Consider the following 19,235-nt stretch of genomic DNA (forward strand, 5'->3'; position numbering starts at 1 on the left):
GTCCTTGCAGATGCCATCATGGAGTGGTCGTCATTGACGTAGAGTCCTCCTTCTTCACACCACTCTCGTGCACTCATACCAAACCCCGTCTACTATAGCGTAGCATTAAAATAAATAACGTCCCGGGCTTGGTAACAGGGTGATGGGTTCCTACCTCATGCATACTACTCAACTACAAGAATTCAATATCACTACTGGAGGGTGGTTGCAAAGATGCCACTAAATGCAATAAAAACATAGGTATAAAAGCATGGTCAAAGTGAACTTCCCTGGTATTACTTGATGAAGATAATAAAACTCTCAAAATAATGACTTGGTAGAACTATTCGTCACTCCGTTGAAAATCTATATAGTCAAACATAGCATTCATAAGCAATCATACTAGCAAGCAATTCTAACACTCATAATAAAACCAACAAATAAATTGCAAAACAACAAGGGAAACCAAATAAAAACAAAGGACAACTACAAAACTAATAAAGAAAACTCTAAGACATAACACAAAATAGTTTTGTCCTAAGTAAAAACTTAACAATAATTAAAACACTAAACTTATAAATTAACAGAAAATACAAAGTAAAACAACTAAGTTAACAGAAGGTATTTTTCATAAAATTTTATTTGCAAAAAGAAACAAATAAAAAGCTTTTATGAAACACTAACTATGACCTAAACAAGTTTTCGTACAAAACTAAATAAAATAATTTTTTGAAATAAAAATAAAATTTTGTTTGGTTGACTAACAGAAACAAAACTAAATTTGTCAAAGGTGACAAAAAGAAATAATTTAAAACTAATAAAAACAATAAAGAAAAGACTAAAACAAAACTATAACTAAAATAGTATTGTTTTGCTAAAAACTTAATTTAAAATAAACTAAAAATAAATCACTATATGACTCTGGATAGACAAAACAATAACAAAACCGTAGCAAAAAGAATCAACCAAAAATATTTTGTAAAACTCAAGATACGGCCAATTTAGTGATTTGAACAAATTTCATCAAACTCAAGTTTAAACTACTCAAAATTTGAAACCTAAGTACAAAAACAGAAACTTAAATAAATTTTTGACACAATGCAAAAAGAATCACTCAATTTGGATCTAAAACATAAAAGTTATTAACAATCTAAGACAGAAACTATTTCTGTTTTTAAAACAGAAACTAAAAAAAACTAAAAAAAAACAAATCGGACAAGTGCTACGTGTCGGGCTGCTACTGGGCTAGAGGATGTGCGATCCGACGCTAAACTGTGCTCGGCCGATTCCTAAGTAAAACACGTACGTGCGATGAAATAAACTAAACCGATCGGCCGGTTAGATCTAAACCGAAGAAAAACCGCAACTAAAACCCGATCTAACAAAATAAACCTAACTGTTCGCGGGATCTAATCTACACCGTTAGATTAAGATCGGACAGGGAGGAGAGAAGGAGAGCTCACAGCGGCGGCGGTGGAACTCCGGCGATGGCGGTGGTGGCTGTGGTCGACGGTGGCGATGCTCCCATGGTCGTCGGCGTCGGGGAAGAGCACCAGACGACGAGGCGCTCGATGGCGAGCTCGGCGGTGGTCGGTAGTGGCCTTGGAGACGACGGAGTCGAACGGCGGTGAGGTCGAGGCGGAGATGGCGCCGGGTGGTCGACGTTGGTGGTGCTCCTGTGGGTTTCGGGCGAGGGCGAGGGCACGGGGAGGTGCGGGCGAGCGAGGTGGTTCGGTGGTGGGTTCGGACGACGATGAGGTGGCCGTAGTGGAGAGCTAGCAGCAGCAATGGCGGGCGGCGGAGCTCTGGCTCCGGCGAGAAATGGCGGCGAGCGGAGAGGGGTTCGGGGGTCGGGAAGGGGCGGAACGGGGTGAGGAGGAGGGGTATATATAGGGGGAGGGGTTCTTGGAGGAGGGGGTGAATCGGGAGATCGCGATCCCGAGAAGTTCGGGATTCCGGCGGCGGTGATGCCCTGCGTGGCTTGCGGGAGGAGGAAGAAACAGCTGGCGGGGCGATCGGGCGGTGGGGTCCATGCGTCAGCGGCAACGGGAGGCGAGCGAGGGGTCGAGCGACCGAGGGAGAGGGGCTTCGGGCGACGGCGCTGGCTGGGCCGCGGCTCGAGTGGCTGGCTGGCTGGGCCGGCTGGCTGGCTGGGCCGGCTGGCTCCTGGGCCGCCTGGCCTGGCTAGCGCTAGGTTTTCCCTTTTTTTTGGATTAAGACAGGGAGAAAATAAGATATAGAGAAAAAGAATTATATAGGACATATAATATATCAAAACTTTCAGAAAAACATTTCCTAAAACATGAAGTATTTTCCAGGTTCAAATAAAATACACAAAAAAATCAAATAAAGCAAACAGTGCTACTGTTGCATTAAAATCCAACAAAAATCATTTTTTTAAATACCAAAATTATTTCAAAAATTATTTTCTCCTAATTTTCCATTGAAGGGAACCATTTTACCCTTATTTCCATTTATTTATTTTTATGAGAAAAATAATTTGAATAAAATCCAAATAATTCCAAATTTGAAAGGGAGTTTCAAAATACTTTCAAATGACTTTCAATTTGATTCTTTTTAACTTCCAACTCATATTTCATATAATTGAAGAAGTCATTTTATCTTCTCTCCTGAAAACCATTGAGTTGCATAAAGTTTTGAATTTGAAATATTTTTCACATGGAATTCAAATCTTTTCAAAACCCTTTTCATTTATTCATATGGAAGATGTCATATCATCTTCACTCTAGGGTTTTGTGATGAAATGAATTTGAATTCATGGAGATCATAAATGCAAGGTGAAAGTTTGGGAAAGTCATTTCATTCCCTCTCATTCAACTTTCAAAATTTTCAAATTTCACTCAGTTCCACACAATCAATCAAAACTATTTATTTAATATAACATTCCAAAATTTAGAATTTTGGGATGTTACAGATGCGGTGTAAGGTTGCCATCGCCGGAGAATAATAGGGGATGTGGGTGAGTAGAGGGAAGGCCTGGCCAGTAGTAGTATGGTCAGACGGTGAGGCCTGCGCGGCAGCAAAACCGACCATGGGAGGCTGCAGCAGGCGGTACGCAGGTGCAGGTTTGGGCGGCTGGAGCAAGAAGACCAGAGGTTGAAGACGCTGCTTGGCCGTTGGATTAACATCCAACGGTCAGTGCAGCTAGAATCTTTTATTGACTAAGTTGACAAAGCCCTGCGTATGCGTTAACTTAGTAGGCCCACAAGTCAGCCTCCAAATCTGGTGGGTCCCAGCTAGCAGGGGGAATCAAATTTTTTTTCTTCGTAATAAGGTGGCAGTTCCTTGCGTGCGAAGATGTTTTTTGGTTTTTTTAGTTTCTTCTTTTTTGAGTTACAATAAAAATAAAACAATTTAGCATCTTTGGTACAAATCTATATTTTCACGAAACGGGTCATAATAAAGCTGGTGGGTCCCAGCTGTTAGGGAGAGGAAACTTTTTATTTCCGTGTAATAAAGGAAGCACTTCCTTGTGTGCGAAGATGTAGCTGGTGGGTCAAACCTGTTAGGGGGAGAAATCATTTGTTTTCGCATAATACGGGGGCACTTGCTGCGTGCAGCCATGGGCCATGTGGGTCCCTACTGTCAGCCAGTCCACGTACATGCCTCTTTCGATGGCTGTCGTTTTTTGACAAAGTTGACCACGCCGCGCCGAGAGAACCAATGCAGTGAACGATGGCGAGTCCTAAGAAGGGAACGAACCGGAGCCGGCGAAGACACATCAGTGGATGCCCACGCGGAGGGGAGTACGAGGGTTCACTGGTTCGACTGCGGTGTGAGGCTGCCGTCACCGGAGAAGGACATGAGGTGTTGGTGAGTAGAGGAACGGCCTGGACGGCGTTTGGGAGTAGGGTGGGCCGGTGAAGCCTGCGCGGCAGCATAGCCGGCCACGGGAGGCGATAGCAGGTGGTACCGACGGCGGTGGTTTGGGCGGCTGATACGTCCATTTTGCATCATGCTTTTATATCGATATTTATTGCATTATGGGCTGTTATTACATGTTATGTCACAATACTTATGCCTATTCTCTCTTATTCTACAAGGTTAACATGAAGAGGGAGAATGCCGGCAGCTGGGATTCTGGGCTGGAAAAGGAGCAAATATTACAGACCTATTCTGCACAACTCCAAAAGTCCTGAAACTTCACGGAAGCAATTTTTGGAATTAATAAAAAATACCGAGCAAAGAAAGTACCAGAGGGGGCCCACACCCTGGCCAGGAGGGTGGGGACGCGCCCTACCCCCCTGGGCGCGCCCCCTGCCTTGTGGCCCCCCTGGCAGGCCTCCGGTGCCCATCTTCTGCTATATGAAGTCTTTTACCCTGGAAAAAATCATAAGCAAGCTTTCGGGCAGAAACTCCGCCGCCACGAGGCGGAACCTTGGCGGAACCAATCTAGGGCTCCGACGGAGCTGTTCTGCCGGGGAAACTTCCCTCCGGGAGGGGGGAATCATCGCCATCGTCATCACCAACGATCCTCTCATTGGGAGGGGGTCAATCTCCATCAACATCTTCACCAGCACCATCTCCTCTAAAACCCTAGTTCATCTCTGGTATCCAATCTTTGTCCCAAAGCCTCAGATTGGTACCTGTGGGTTACTGGTAGTGTTGATTACTCCTTGTAGTTGATGCTAGTTGGTTTATTTGGTGGAAGATCATATGTTCAGATCCATTATGCATATTAATACCCCTCTGATTATGAACATGAATATGCTTTGTGAGTAGTTACGTTTGTTCCTGAGGACATGGGAGAAGTCTTGCTATAAGTAGTCATGTGAATTTGCTATTCGTTCGATATTTTGATGAGATGTATGTTGTCTCTCCTCTAGTGGTGTTATGTGAACGTCGACTACATGACACTTCACCATTGTTTGGGCCTAGAGGAAGGCATTGGGAACTAATAAGTAGATGATGGGTTGCTAGAGTGACACAAGCTTAAACCCTAGTTTATGCGTTGCTTCGTAAGGGGCTAATTTGGATCCATATGTTTCATGCTATGGTTAGGTTTACCTTAATACTTATTTTGTAGTTGCGGATGCTTGCAATAGGGGTTAATCATAAGTGGGATGCTTTTCCAAGTAAGGACAGCACCCAAGCACCGGTCCACCCACATACCATTATCAAAGTAACGAACACGAATCATATGAGTGTGATGAAAACTAGCTTGACAATAATTCCCATGTGTCCTCGGGAGTGTTTTCCTTCATATAAGAGTTTGTACAGGCTTGTCCTTTGCTAGAAAAAGGATTGGGCCATCTTGCTGCACTTTATTTACACTTGTTACTTGTTACCCGTTACAAATTACCTTATCACAAAACTATCTGTTACCGATAATTTCAGTGCTTGCAGAGAACACCTTACTGAAAACTGCTTATCATTTCCTTCTGCTCCTCGTTGGGTTCGACACTCTTACTTATCGAAAGGACTACGTTAGATCCCCTACACTTGTGGGTCATCAAGACTCTTTTCTGGCGCCATTGCCGGGGAGTGAATTGCCTTTGGTAGGTGGAATTTGGTAAGGAAAAAATTATATAGTGTGCTGAAATTTACTGTCACTTGTTACTATGGAACATAATCCTTTGAGGGGCTTGTTTGGGGTATCTTCACCCCAACCGGTAGAGCAAAGAGTTGCTCCTCAACCTACTGAACCTACTGAAAATGTTTACTTTGAAATTCCCTCGGGTATGATAGAGAAACTGCTAGCTAATCCTTTTACAGGAGATGGAACATTCATCCCGATTTACACTTAATCTATGTGGATGAAGTTTGTGGATTATTTAAGCTTGCAGGTATGCCCGATGATGTTATCAAGAAGAAGGTCTTCCATTTATCTTTGAAGGGAGAGGCATTGACATGGTATAGGCTATGTGATGATATGGGATCATGGAACTACAAGCGATTGAAATTAGAATTTCATCAGAAGTTTTATCCTATGCATCTTGTTCATCGTGATCGTAATTACATATATAATTTTTGGCCTCGCGAAGGAGAAAGCATCGCTCAAGCTTGCGGGAGGCTTAAGTCAATGTCATATTCATGCCCCAATTATGAGCTCTCAAGAGAAATGATTATTCAAAATTTTTATGCTCGGCTTTCTCTCAATAATCGCTCCATGCTCGATACTTCTTGTACTGGCTCTTTGATGATGAGGACTATTGAATTCAAATGGGATTTATTGGAAAGAATTAAACGCAACTCTGAAGATTGGGACCTCGGCGAAGGTAAGGAGTCAGGTAGAACACCTAAGTTTGATTGTGTTAAATCTTTTATGGATACCGATGTTTTCCGTGAATTTAGCACTAAATATGGACTTGACTCTGAGATAGTAGCTTCTTTCTGTGGATCATTCTCTACTCATGTTGATCTCCCTAAGAAGAAGTGGTTCAAATATAATCCTCCCACTGAAGTAAAAGTAGTTGCACCTATTAAAGTTCAAGAAAAGACTATCACTTATAATGATCCTATTGTTCCTACTGCTTATGTTGAGAAACCACCTTTCTCTGTTAGAATAATCATGCTAAAGCTTCAACTATGGTCAACAAAAGTAATATTAGGACACCCAAAACCCCTGAGCAAATTAAAGTTGAACCTAATATTGATATGGTTAAAGATCTCTTGGCTGATAATATTGATGGGCATGTTATTTACTTCTGTGATGAAGCTGCTAGAATTGCTAAACCCGGTGCTAAAGATAAACATAGACCTGTTGTAGGCATGCCTGTTATTTTCTGTTAAAATAGGAGATAATTGTTATCATGGCTTATGTGATATGGGTGCTAGTGCTAGTGCAATACCTCATTCTTTATATGAAGAAATTATGCATGATATTGCACCTGCTGAGATAGAAGAAATTGATGTTACAATTAAGCTTGCTAATAGAGATACTATTTCACCAGTTGGAATTGTTAGAGATGTTGAAGTCTTGTGTGGGAAAGTTAAATATCCTGCTGATTTTCTTGTTCTTGGTTCCCCACAAGATAAATTTTGTCCCATTATATTTGGTAGACCCTTTTTAAATACTGTTAATGCTAGGATAGACTGCAAAAAGGATGTTGTTACTATTGGGTTGGGTGATATGTCTCATGAGTTTAATTTTGCTAAATTTCGTAGACAACCCCGTAATGAGGAATTGCCTAATAAAGATGAAATTATTGGTCTTGCTTCTATTGCCGTGCCTCCTAGTGATCCTTTACAACAATATTTGCTAGACCATGAAAATGATATGTTTATGAATGAAAGAAGGGAAATAGATGAAGTATTCTTTAAACAGGGACCCATTTTGAAACACAACTTGCATGTCGAAATCTTAGGGGATCCTCCTCCACCTAAGGGTGATCCCGTGTTTGAGCTTAAACCATTACCTGATACTCTCAAATATGCTTATCTTGATGAAAAGAAAATATGTCCTGTTATTATTAGTGCTAACCTTTTAGAGAAAGAAGAAGAAAAATTATTGAAAACTCTAAAGAAGCACTGTGCTGCTATTGGATATACTCTTGATGATCTTAAGGGCATTAGTCCCACTTCATGCCAGCACAAAATAAAATTGGAAAAAGACGTTAAACCGGTTGTTGATCACCAACGACGGTTAAATCCTAAGATGAAGGAAGTGGTAAGAAAAGAAATACTAAAGCTCCTTGAGGTAGGTATAATTTATCCCGTTGCTGATAGTCAGTGGGCAAGTCCTATCCATTGTGTCCCTAAGAAGGGAGGTATTACTGTTGTTCCTAATGATAAAGATGAATTGATCCCACAAAGAATTATTACGGGTTACAGGATGGTAATTGATTTCTGAAAATTAAATAAAGCTACTAAAAAGGATCATTACCCCTTACCTTTTATTGATCAAATGCTAGAAAGATTATCCAAACATACGCATTTTTGCTTCCTAGATGGTTATTCTGGTTTCTCTCAGATAACTATGTCAAAAGAGGATCAAGAAAATACCACTTTTACTTGCCCTTTCGGTACCGTTGCTTATAGATGTATGCCTTTTGGTTTATGTAATGCACCTACTACCTTTCAAAGATGCATGATGGCTATATTCTCTGATTTTTGTGAAAAGATTGTTGAGGTTTTCATGGATGATTTCTCCGTTTACGGAACTTCTTTTGATGATTGCTTGAGCAACCTTGATTGAGTTTTGCAGAGATGTGAAGAACCTAACCTTGTCTTGAAATGGGAGAAGTTCCACTTTATGGTTAATGAAGGTATTGTCTTGGGGCATAAAATTTCTGAAAGAGGTATTGAAGTTGATAAAGCTAAAGTTGATGCTATTGAAAAGATGCCGTGTCCCAAGGACATTAAAGGTATAAGAAGCTTCCTTGGTCATGCCGGTTTTTATAGTAGGTTCATTAAGGATTTCTCTAAAATCTCCAGGCCTCTGACTAATCTCTTACAAAAAGATATTCCTTTTGTCTTTGATGATGATTGTGTAGAAGCATTTGAAATACTTAAGAAAGCATTGATTTTTGCAGCTATTGTCCGGCCACCTGATTGGAATTTACCCTTTGAAATTATGTGTGATGCTAGTGATTATGCTATAGGTTCTATTCTAGGACAAAGAGTTGATAAGAAATTAAATGTTATTCAATATGCTAGTAAAACTCTAGACAGTGCCCAGAGAAATTATGCTACTACTAAAAAAGAATTTTTAGCAGTTCTATTTGCTTGTGATAAGTTCAGACCTTATATTGTTGATTCTAAAGTAACTGTTCACACTGATCATGCCGCTATTAAATATCTTATGGAAAATAAAGATGCTAAACCTAGACTTATTAGATGGGTTCTCCTACTACAAGAATTTGACTTGCATATTATTGATAGAAAGGGAGCTGAGAACCCCGTTGCAGACAACTCGTCTAGGTTAGAAAATGTTCTTGATGACCCACTACCTATTGATGATAGCTTTCCTGATGAACAATTAGCTATCATAAATGCTTCTCGCACTGCTCCATGGTATGTTGATTATGCTAATTACATTGTTGCTAAATTTATACCACCTAGTTTCACATACCAGCAAAAGAAAAAGTTTTTCTATGATTTAAGACATTACTTCTGGGATGACCCACACCTGTATAAAGAAGGAGTAGATGGTGTTATTAGACGTTGTATACCCGATCATGAACAGGAACAGATCCTACGCAAGTGTCACTCCGAAGCTTACGGAGGACACCACGCTGGAGATAGAACTGCACATAAGGTATTGCAATCCGGTTTTTATTGGCCTACTCCCTTCAAAGATGCCCGTAAGTTTGTCTTCTCTTGTGATGAATGTCAAAGAATTGGTAATATTAGTAGACGTCAAGAGATGCCTATGAATTATTCACTTGTTATTGAACCATTTGATGTTTGGGGCTTTGATTATATGGGACCGTTTACTTCCTCTAATGGGTATACACATATTTTAGTTGCTGTTGATTACGTTACTAAGTGGGTAGAAGCTATTCCAACTAGTAGTGCTGATCATAACACCTCTGTTAAGATGCTTAAAGAAGTTATTTTTCCAAGGTTTGGAGTCCCTAGATATTTAATGACTGATGGTGGTTCACATTTTATTCATGGTGCTTTTCGTAAAATGCTTGCTAAGTATGACGTTAATCATAGAATTGCATCTCCTTATCACCCTCAGTCTAGTGGTCAAGTAGAATTGAGTAATAGAGAGCTCAAATTAATTTTGCAAAAGACTGTTAATAGATCTAGAAAGAATTGGTCCAAGAAACTTGCTGATGCATTATGGGCCTATAGAACTGCATAAAGAATCCTATGGGTATGTCTCCGTATAAAATGGTTTATGGAAAAGCATGTCACTTACCTCTCGAACTAGAACATAAAGCATATTGGGCCATTAAAGAGCTCAATTATGATTTCAAACTTGCCGGTGAGAAGAGCCTTTTTGACATTAGCTCACTTGATGAATGGAGAACCCAAGCCTATGAGAATGCCAAACTGTTTAAAGAAAAAGTTAAAAGATGGCATGACAAGAGGATGCAAAAGTGTGAGTTTAATATAGGTGATTATGTGTTGCTATTCAACTCTCGTTTAAGATTTTTTTGCAGGAAAAATTCTCTCTAAATGGGAAGGGCCTTACGTTATCGAGGAAGTTTATCGTTCCGGTGCCATAAAAATCAACAACTTCAAAGGCACAAATCCAAAGGTGGTGAACGGTGAAAGAATCCAACATTATATCTCAGGTAATCCTATAAATGTTGAAACTAATGTTATTGAAACCGTAACCCCGGAGGAATACATAAGGGACACTTTCCAGGACTTTTCAGACTCCGAAAAGGAATAGGTACGTGGTATGGTAAGTAAACCGACTCCAAAACAGTTCTAATAGCAATTTTTCTCCGTTTTGGAATATTTAAGAAAATAGGAAAATAAGAAGCAGTCCGGGAAGGACACGAGGCTTCCACGAGGGTGGAGGGCGCGCCCTACCCCCTGGGCGCGCCCCTGCCTTGTGGGCACCTCGTGTGCTCTCCGGACTCCGTTTTCTTGCACGATACTTCTTTTGGTCAGTAAAAATTCATTATATAATCTCCCGAAGGTTTTGACCACCGTATCACACAAATATCCTCTGTTTTTGTTTCGAGCTGTTTTTCAGACAAATCTAGATCACCATGACGTCTCCAAGTGACCCAAAGGACAAGTTCTTCGAGAAGGTCATCAACCCCTACCTCGCAGAAGTGCTGCAACATCCTAAAACCATTGAGATGCGTGAGGGGTTGCTGCACATCCGCTATGTTGAGGGACCAAGGAGGACCGGAAGCGTGAAGACAAGGCTCAAGGCAATGGAGCAACAAGTTTTCAAGTGTCAGGAGATGGTGGAGCGTGGACTCGAATCCAATCATAGAATGATCACGGAGTTCACCAACACCCAGAAGCTGGACGCCAAGGATATTGGGGAGGCCATGGTCAAGCTTCATGAGAAAATCGAGCACCTCCAAGCCTAGATCTATGACCTACAAAACCAAAACTGTGAGTATGAATATAGATTCAAGAGGATGAGTTTGGCTGCAGATTTAAGGATCCCGGAGACTCAATCATCTTTCTATGATGGCAAGCCTATGCCTTGGAACAGGGACGACAAGCCTACATCATCAACAACTCCATCATCAGCACCTCCGAAGAAAGAGACATAAACACATGGGTATGGGCACTCCCCTTGGCAACTAGCAAGCTTGGGGGAGGTGCCCCGGTATCGTATCACCATCACACTCCTATCTTTACCGTTTTTCTTAGTTCGATCCTTTTGGTAATATATTGATCTAGTAGAATAAAATTTTAGTATGATTTAGTTTTGAGTTTTGCTTTATCATCCTTCTATGTAATCGAGTCCGTGAGCTATATATAATAAAGATTAGTGTTGAGTCAAGGGCTTGCTTATTTTGCTTTGATCTTGAGGGAATAAAAAAGGAGAATAAAAAGAAATAAAGAGATCATATCGATCTTATGTAGAGTAATGACTTCACATATAAAGAGTATGATGAATAAAAGTTGTTGAAAGTTGACAAACATAGTTTTGGTCATCGTTGCAATTAATAGGAAGTAATAAAGAAAGAGAGGTTCTCACATATAAATATACTATCTTGGACATCTTCTATGACTGTAAGCACTCATTAAAATATGACATGCTAAAGAGTTGATGTTGGACAAGGAAGACAACGTAATGGGTTATGTTTTCTTATATCCGAAATAAAGTATATTGTCATGGATCATCCAACATGTTGAGCTTGCCTTTCCCTCTTATGCTAGCCAATTCTTTGCACCAAGTAGAGATACTACTTGTGCTTCCAAATACCTTTAAACCCAGTTTTGCCATGAGAGTCCACCATATCTACCTATGGATTGAGTAAGATCCTTCAAGTAAGTTGTCATCGTTGCATGCAATAAAAATTGCTCTCTAAATATGTATGACTTATTAGTGTGGAGAAAATAAGCTTTATATGATCTTGTGATGTGGAAGGAATAAAAGCGACGGACTGCATAATAAAGGTCCATATCACAAGTGGCAATATAAATTGACGTTCTTTCGCATTAAGATTTTGTGCATCCAACCATAAAAGCACATGACAACCTCTGCTTCCCTCTGCGAAGGGCCTATCTTTTATTCTTGTCTTATATCTTATGCAAGAGTCAGGGTGATCTTCACCTTTCCTTTTTTACATTTTATCCTTTGGCAAGCGCATTGTGTTGGAAAGATCCTGATATATATATCCAATTGGATGTAAGTCATCATGAACTATTATTGTTGACATTACCCTTGAGGTAAAAGGTTTGGAGGCAATACTATAAGCCCCTATCTTTCTCTGTGTCCGATTAAAACTCCATAACCACAAGTATTGCATGAGTGTTTGCAATTGTGAAAGACTAAATGATAGTTGAGTATGTGGACTTGCTGAAAAGCTCTTATATTGACTCTTTCCGATGTTATGATAAATTGCAATTGCTTCAATGACCGAGATCATAGTTTGTTAGTTCTCAATGAAGTTTCTGATTCATACTTGACATTGTGAATAGATTGTTACTTGAGCATAAGAAATCATATGACAATATATATATGTAAATAATGCTGTTATAAGAATGATCATGAGGCCCTCATGTCTGTATTTTATTTTATCGACACCTCTATCTCTAAACATGTGGACATATTTATCGTTATCGGCTTCCGCTTGAGGACAAGCAAGGTCTAAGCTTGGGGGAGTTGGTACGTCCATTTTGCATCATGCTTTTATATTGATATTTATTGCATTATGGGCTATTATTACACGTTATGTCACAGTACTTATGCCTATTCTCTCTTATTTTACAAGGTTTACATGAAGAGGGAGAATGCCGGCAGCTGGGATTCTGGGCTGGAAAAGGAGCAAATATTAGAGACCTATTCTGCGCAACTCCAAAAGTCCTGGAACTTCACGGAAGCAGTTTTTGGAATTAATAGAAAATACTGAGCGAAGAAAGTACCAGAGGGGGCCCACACCCTGGCCATGAGGGTGGGGACGCGCCCTACCCCCCTGGGCGCGACCCCCTGCCTCATGGGCCCCCTGGCAGGCCTCCGGTGCCCATCTTACGCTATATGAAGTCTTTTACCCTGGAAAAAATCATAAGCAAGCTTTCGGGAAGAAACTCCGCCGCCACGAGGCGGAACCTTGGCGGAACCAATCTAGGGCTCCGGCAAAGCTGTTCTGCCGGGGAAACTTCCCTCCGGGAGGGGGAAATCATCGCCATTGTAATCACCAATGATCCTCTCATCGGGAGGGGGTCAATCTCCATCAACATCTTCACTAGCACCATCTCCTCTAAAACCCTAGTTCATCTCTTGTATCCAATCTTTGTCCCAAAGCCTCAGATTGGTACCTGTGGGTTACTAGTAGTGTTGATTACTCCTTGTAGTTGATGCTAGTTGGTTTATTTGGTGGAAGATCATATGTTCAGATCCGTTATGCATATTAAACCTCTCTCATTATGAACATGAATATGCTTTGTGAGTAGTTACGTTTGTTCCTAAGGACATGGGAGAAGTCTTGCTATAAGTAGTCATGTGAATTTGGTATTCGTTCGATATTTTGATGAGATGTGTGTTGTCTCTCCTCTAGTGGTGTTATGTGAACGTCGACTACATGACACTTCACCATTGTTTGGGCCTAGAGGAAGGCATTGGGAAGTAATACGTAGATGATGGGTTGCTAGAGTGACACAAGCTTAAACCCTAGTTTATGCATTGCTTCGTACGGGGCTGATTTGGATCCATATGTTTCATGCTATGGTTAGGTTTACCTTAATACTTCTTTTGTAGTTGCGGATGCTTGCAATAGGGGTTAATCATAAGTGGTATGCTTGTCCAAGTAAGGACAACATCCAAGCACTGGTCCACCCACATACCAAATTATCAATGTAACGAACGTGAATCATATGAGCGTGATGAAAACTAGCTTGACGATAATTCCCATGTGTCCTCGGGAGCGTTTTCCTTCATATAAGAGTTTGTCCAGGCTTGTCCTTTGCTACAAAAAGGATTGGGCCATCTTGCTGCACTTTATTTACACTTGTTACTTGTTACCCGTTACAAATTACCTTATCACAAAACTATCTGTTACCGATAATTTCCTTCTGCTCCTCGTTGGGTTCGACACTCTTACTTATCGAAAGGACTACGATAGATCCCCTACAATTGTAGTTCATAAGCGGTTGAAGCAAGAATATCCGAGATTAAAGAAGCACTACAACCGTTGGATGGACATTCAACGACCACTGCTGCTAGAATCGTGTCTTCACTATAAGTTGACAAAGCCTTCCGTACGCCTTGGTAGGCCCACAAGCCTTCTGTACGCATCACTGACTATAATTCTCAAAAAAATAGTAGGCCCACAAGTGAGCATCACATCTATGGCAGAGAACATTTGTAATAATGTACATCCCCTTTTTGAATTCTAATGGAATTTATTGCAACCCATTTACAATTTGTTAAAATTACAGCCCATTTGCTAGCCAGGACAACGATTAATAATTTCAACCAACTGCTCAAAACAGAATTCAACCAAACACTTCACATTTTGATGGGATCCAAAATATAATTTCAAAATGAATTTGTATTAGGTAAAAATCTAACGAAATATTGCGCGCGCAATAAGTAATGAAATTAAAATTTTCAAATTCAAAAAAATAATATTTTTGAAACTAATATTTACAACCCAATTTTTATAATTACATCCCAGATATTATTTCTTAAAGGCCATTTTCTTGTTAGGCCTAATGCATCCCTCCTAGGAAAGATTTACAGCCCTGCGGGGCGGAGAATAACAAGTTGACCTGGGTTGGGTATTACGCAAAAAAAGTATAACTGGGCTAGCCATTTTCACCTTGAAAAATTAATATCCGGGCTGGATATTTGGTCGACATAAAATAATAGCCTAGGCTAGACGGGCCACAGCCCGCCCAATTGATACCCTGCTCCTCTGAACAACAACAAAAACATCGCTTAATAAAAACTCCGCTTACACCTCAAAAAACAAATACTGCTCAAGCTGCTGGGTCCCAGCTGTCGGCCGCTCCTTGTGCAATTCTCTCGTTTATTGACTATTGGTCAATGTGTACGTGCAATGCACGTTAATTTGGAAGTATATTGAGTGCATGTGGATATTAAGTAGGATATTATTTTGCGTGTTATTATGTGATTAGCACTATTTTTGGCATGAAATTAACTGCACTAAACGTGTTGAGCGCTCGACATTGAAGCAGTCTAGGTCGTTGGATTGACATGATTTGATGGCCGAGATTAATTGGATCTGCCCCTTTGGGTCTTTTTACATTGGTATAGATATAGATATAGATATAGGTTGACTATGGTGTGGGACCGTGACGGGAAACCAGGAGGAAGCAAAAAAAATATAGTTGTATATAATAAGGAGGAACTTGCGTATGTACGGCTATGGCCCTAGTGGGTCCCTACTGTCATCCTCTCCAAGTAAAGTCATCTCCTAATTCCTCATGTTCGTTGACCATGTTGACAACGCTCGGCGCGACGGCGAGCGCAACACCTCGAAGGACAACGGAGAGGGCCTCGCAGGCCCTACGGGTGGTCTGATACAGCGCCCGCTGCTCATTCAAGAAGCTAGGATCATCGGACACCTATGAGCACCTTCGAGAGACTAAGCCGGCATGAAACGGATGATGAGTTGGTCGGAAGATCATATGGTTTCACCTCTAACCTACCCGAGTTGTCGTATAGGCTATGAATGAAACATAAGACGATGAACTTCTTAAGCACAGAAACAACAGAAGAGGATGATCTTCTTAACATACAAATCACTCGCATTAGATCAACATGCAAAACAATATGAAGCATTATTCTCAGGAGGCACGGTGAACAGCTCGTGATGTAGCATGCCATAGCATTCCAAGCTCAACTTTGCAATCAAACTCACAAGGCCTGGCATTTCGTAGACAACATTCAGAACAAACTCTTAAAATACCTTACATAAGTCAACATTCATGTGACTATGCATCTCAGCAGAGTAAATATTTGCTTCTGAACTAAACACAGGAATAGGAAAAAATTATCTACGCTGATCACAGCAAAGGGCGTCCCACTCCAAAATGTCAAATGCATGTCTTCTGGCTAACATCAATGAGCAAAATTGGACAAGGTTTTCCAATTCCATTATATTAAACTAATGTCTTCTTACTAACAACAATTATTAAACTTTGTCAAGCTTTTCCCATTCAAAATATGTAATGGCTATGATTGTGGAACGGGCAGGGTTTGTCGTCAGTTTGCACATCGAAATGGCACATGGAGCCGGATTAACCAGCGTATCTTTTTGTGCAGTTCCACTAAAATCAAAGAATGTCTTGCATAGCATGGTGGATTTCGTATTTATATGTTGCAAGGCGTTGAACACATTGGCAGGTCCATTCAAGTAGATAGTCCGGTGGCTCAAGGTGACGACGAATGATTAGAGAACCATTCGATGTATTGTGCATGATGAAGTATTATGGAGGGCACGAACCATCTGAACATTTTGTGGAGTTCCACTGAAATCAAGCTGAGCATCCCTGTCTGCATAAATACAGAAAAGGCGTGATGAATATAATAGTGATACTAGTTGATTAAACAGACGCTTACAACTATATTCATCTTCATTATCTTAACAGGAAAAGATAGCAATACAATAGCTTCAATTAAACATTTATTCAAAACAATACAACAATATAAGTAGCACAACATAACAAAGCACAATCATGTGGATGAAGGCCGATACTGACCTCGTTTGTTACAGCTGCGTCGGCAACTGACTTGGTCATACCATTCCTTGTGGGGTGAATTTTGCACTCCATATGTTGTTGAGTTTCCGATGCTCTCTGTAGACTAGTCATGTCACCAGCATCTACTAGTACTCTGTAAAGCTTCTCGGTCATTCCTTGTGTAATGTAGCGCAAACAGTGACTGCTTCTTTCTGCAAAGTGGAAAGACCAAATGAGCCCAATAATGCAACAGTTTGCCTTAAACACAGTGGCTCCTTTTGTGCAGTTCAACTAAAATCAAAGTCGAAATAGAACTGAGCAGAAGTTTTGATATCCCTGTAAGCAACAATAGGTATAAAGGAAACAATTACCGAGAGTAGCAATTCTCAAACAGTGCGATTCATTCATATTAACTAAGACATTATCTTAACAATACCTTGTCCGTGTACAAAAGTAGGGGCCTTTCTGTACCCCTTTACTTGTGCATGGGCAGTCGTAGCCACAACTGCGGCCATGCTCGGCGGGGCAGAGGAAGGAAAGGTACGAGACTGCCACGGCAAAACTCAAGCCAGAGGCATGAAGAGCAAACGGGCAAGATGGATTTCCCCCGGCAAAACCCTTGTCGGGGCGGCCTACATAGCCCCGGAAAGAGCCTTGCCGGGGAGACTTGCCCAACACCAGCAAAGCCGCCACCCTTGAGCCTGAGAGTTCTGACACCATCGACAACGTCGAGACCAAGACTCGGGGGCACCTGCGTGGTGGCGTGCAGATCTTTGTGAAGACCAACGGCGTGCAAGTCTAGATAAGAACCAGAAGAAGAAGACGCCCAGCAAGATCCTTGCCGGGGACTGCCGAAGACCCCCGGCAAGATCCTTGCCGGGGACGGCCGCGAGACCCCCGGAAGACCCTTGCCGGGGGCATCTGCGGGGCCGCAGCCAGGCTCGCACCTGCCAAAGTTTCGCTGCCCAGCGGCCGTTCCGACACGGCAACCAGCCCGCCAACAGGCAAGCGCATGCGTGGCAGCATGCAGCTTCTAGACCAACTAGTCAAGCACCTGCGTGGTGGCATGTAGATCTTCGTGAAGACCCTGTCACCGCACCAGCACAGCGACCAGCCAGCCAGCATGGCGCTGCATGCCTCGTCAGCTTGGACGCGCATCGAAGTAAGGCGAGGCGGCGATGGGCGGGACAAGCTCTATTGCCGTCCCCAATAAAGCAAGAGGGCACGTAGGCAGCGCATTAAGTGCGTTTGTCCTACGGTGTTAGGCGATAAACCTGTACACTGTAGATACTTTGCACCTCCCGTGTGCCACTGTGGCGACCCCTTTGACATACAAAAGGAGGCCCGAGGCGTATTGTGGAAGGATTTGGACTTTTTGTACTGGGCACGCAAAGTAGCTAGTCCAAGAACTGAAGAACACAAGATAAACACAGACAAGCAGGACTAGGGTTTTACGCATCATTTGCGGCCCGAACCTGGGTAAAAAAAACCTCGCGTTGATCGCTAGACCTGCTCTTTGCGCAGCTCCACACCCCCGCCAACCATAGAAGGGATTCCCTAGGATCCCATAGGTGTCGTTCCCCGACATCTTTGGCAGGCCAGGTAGGGGGTGAGGCTGTGAAAATCTGGTCTAGAAGTTAGCGCATCAACTCCTTTATCGCCATGGCTCCCAAGAAGAACGGGATCACAGCGATCGGTTCGTCTGGAGCCGAACCGCCCATACAAGCGCAGGCAGGCAACGGGGCGGCCAGGGATGGTGGCGGAGGCGCGGTCGTGAGCTTCCACGACACCCTGGCAATCGGAGCCATGCGAGCAGCGTTGTTCGCCCCCAAGACGATGAGCCGCATGCCGCTGGGTCCAGGGGCGGGGCCGTGCTGCCCACGGGCGGCGCGGCAACCTCCAGGACGCCCCAGGCGGTGCCCGCACCGCGGTCTTCTCAGATCACGCATGACGAGGAACGCCGTGACGTCGGTGCCCCCGGACGCCGCCGCGGGAAGAGCCCTTTGCGTCACTCTCGAGATGCACCAGGCCACCGTGTGCGCCCAGACGCTGGCGGAAACGGCGCGCGATGGCAAGACCGTGATAGAGATCCTTCTAACGTGGTTAGAAGTCAGAGTGCGTCACGGTCCGCGCAGCTTTTGCCGCCACCCACGCCAGCAGAAGCGTTGGCGCACGTGCAACTGCTCCTCGACTTTCCTCCTGCCGCGGAGAACCTCGACGAGTGGAGAGCCACCATTCGGAGCCTCATCCGCTTCGCCAATAAAGATGAACCATGACCAGCGGGACCCTCATGCCAGCGCTATGTCGAGCCAGCGCATGCCAGTGGTGGAAGGACCAGAGCTGCTGCGACCACGGTGCACTCTCCTCCCCACGCCAGCAACAACAGCCACCGGCTCATCGGGCCGAGGCCTGTGACAACGTTTCCACAACGTCATCCGACCCGCGAGCCCGCCACGACCAACGTCAAGTTCTTCGTGAGCGAACCCAGGAAGACG

The sequence above is a fragment of the Aegilops tauschii genome, chromosome 6 (assembly GCF_002575655.3).
Source record: "Aegilops tauschii subsp. strangulata cultivar AL8/78 chromosome 6, Aet v6.0, whole genome shotgun sequence".
Taxonomy (NCBI): Eukaryota; Viridiplantae; Streptophyta; class Magnoliopsida; order Poales; family Poaceae; genus Aegilops; species Aegilops tauschii.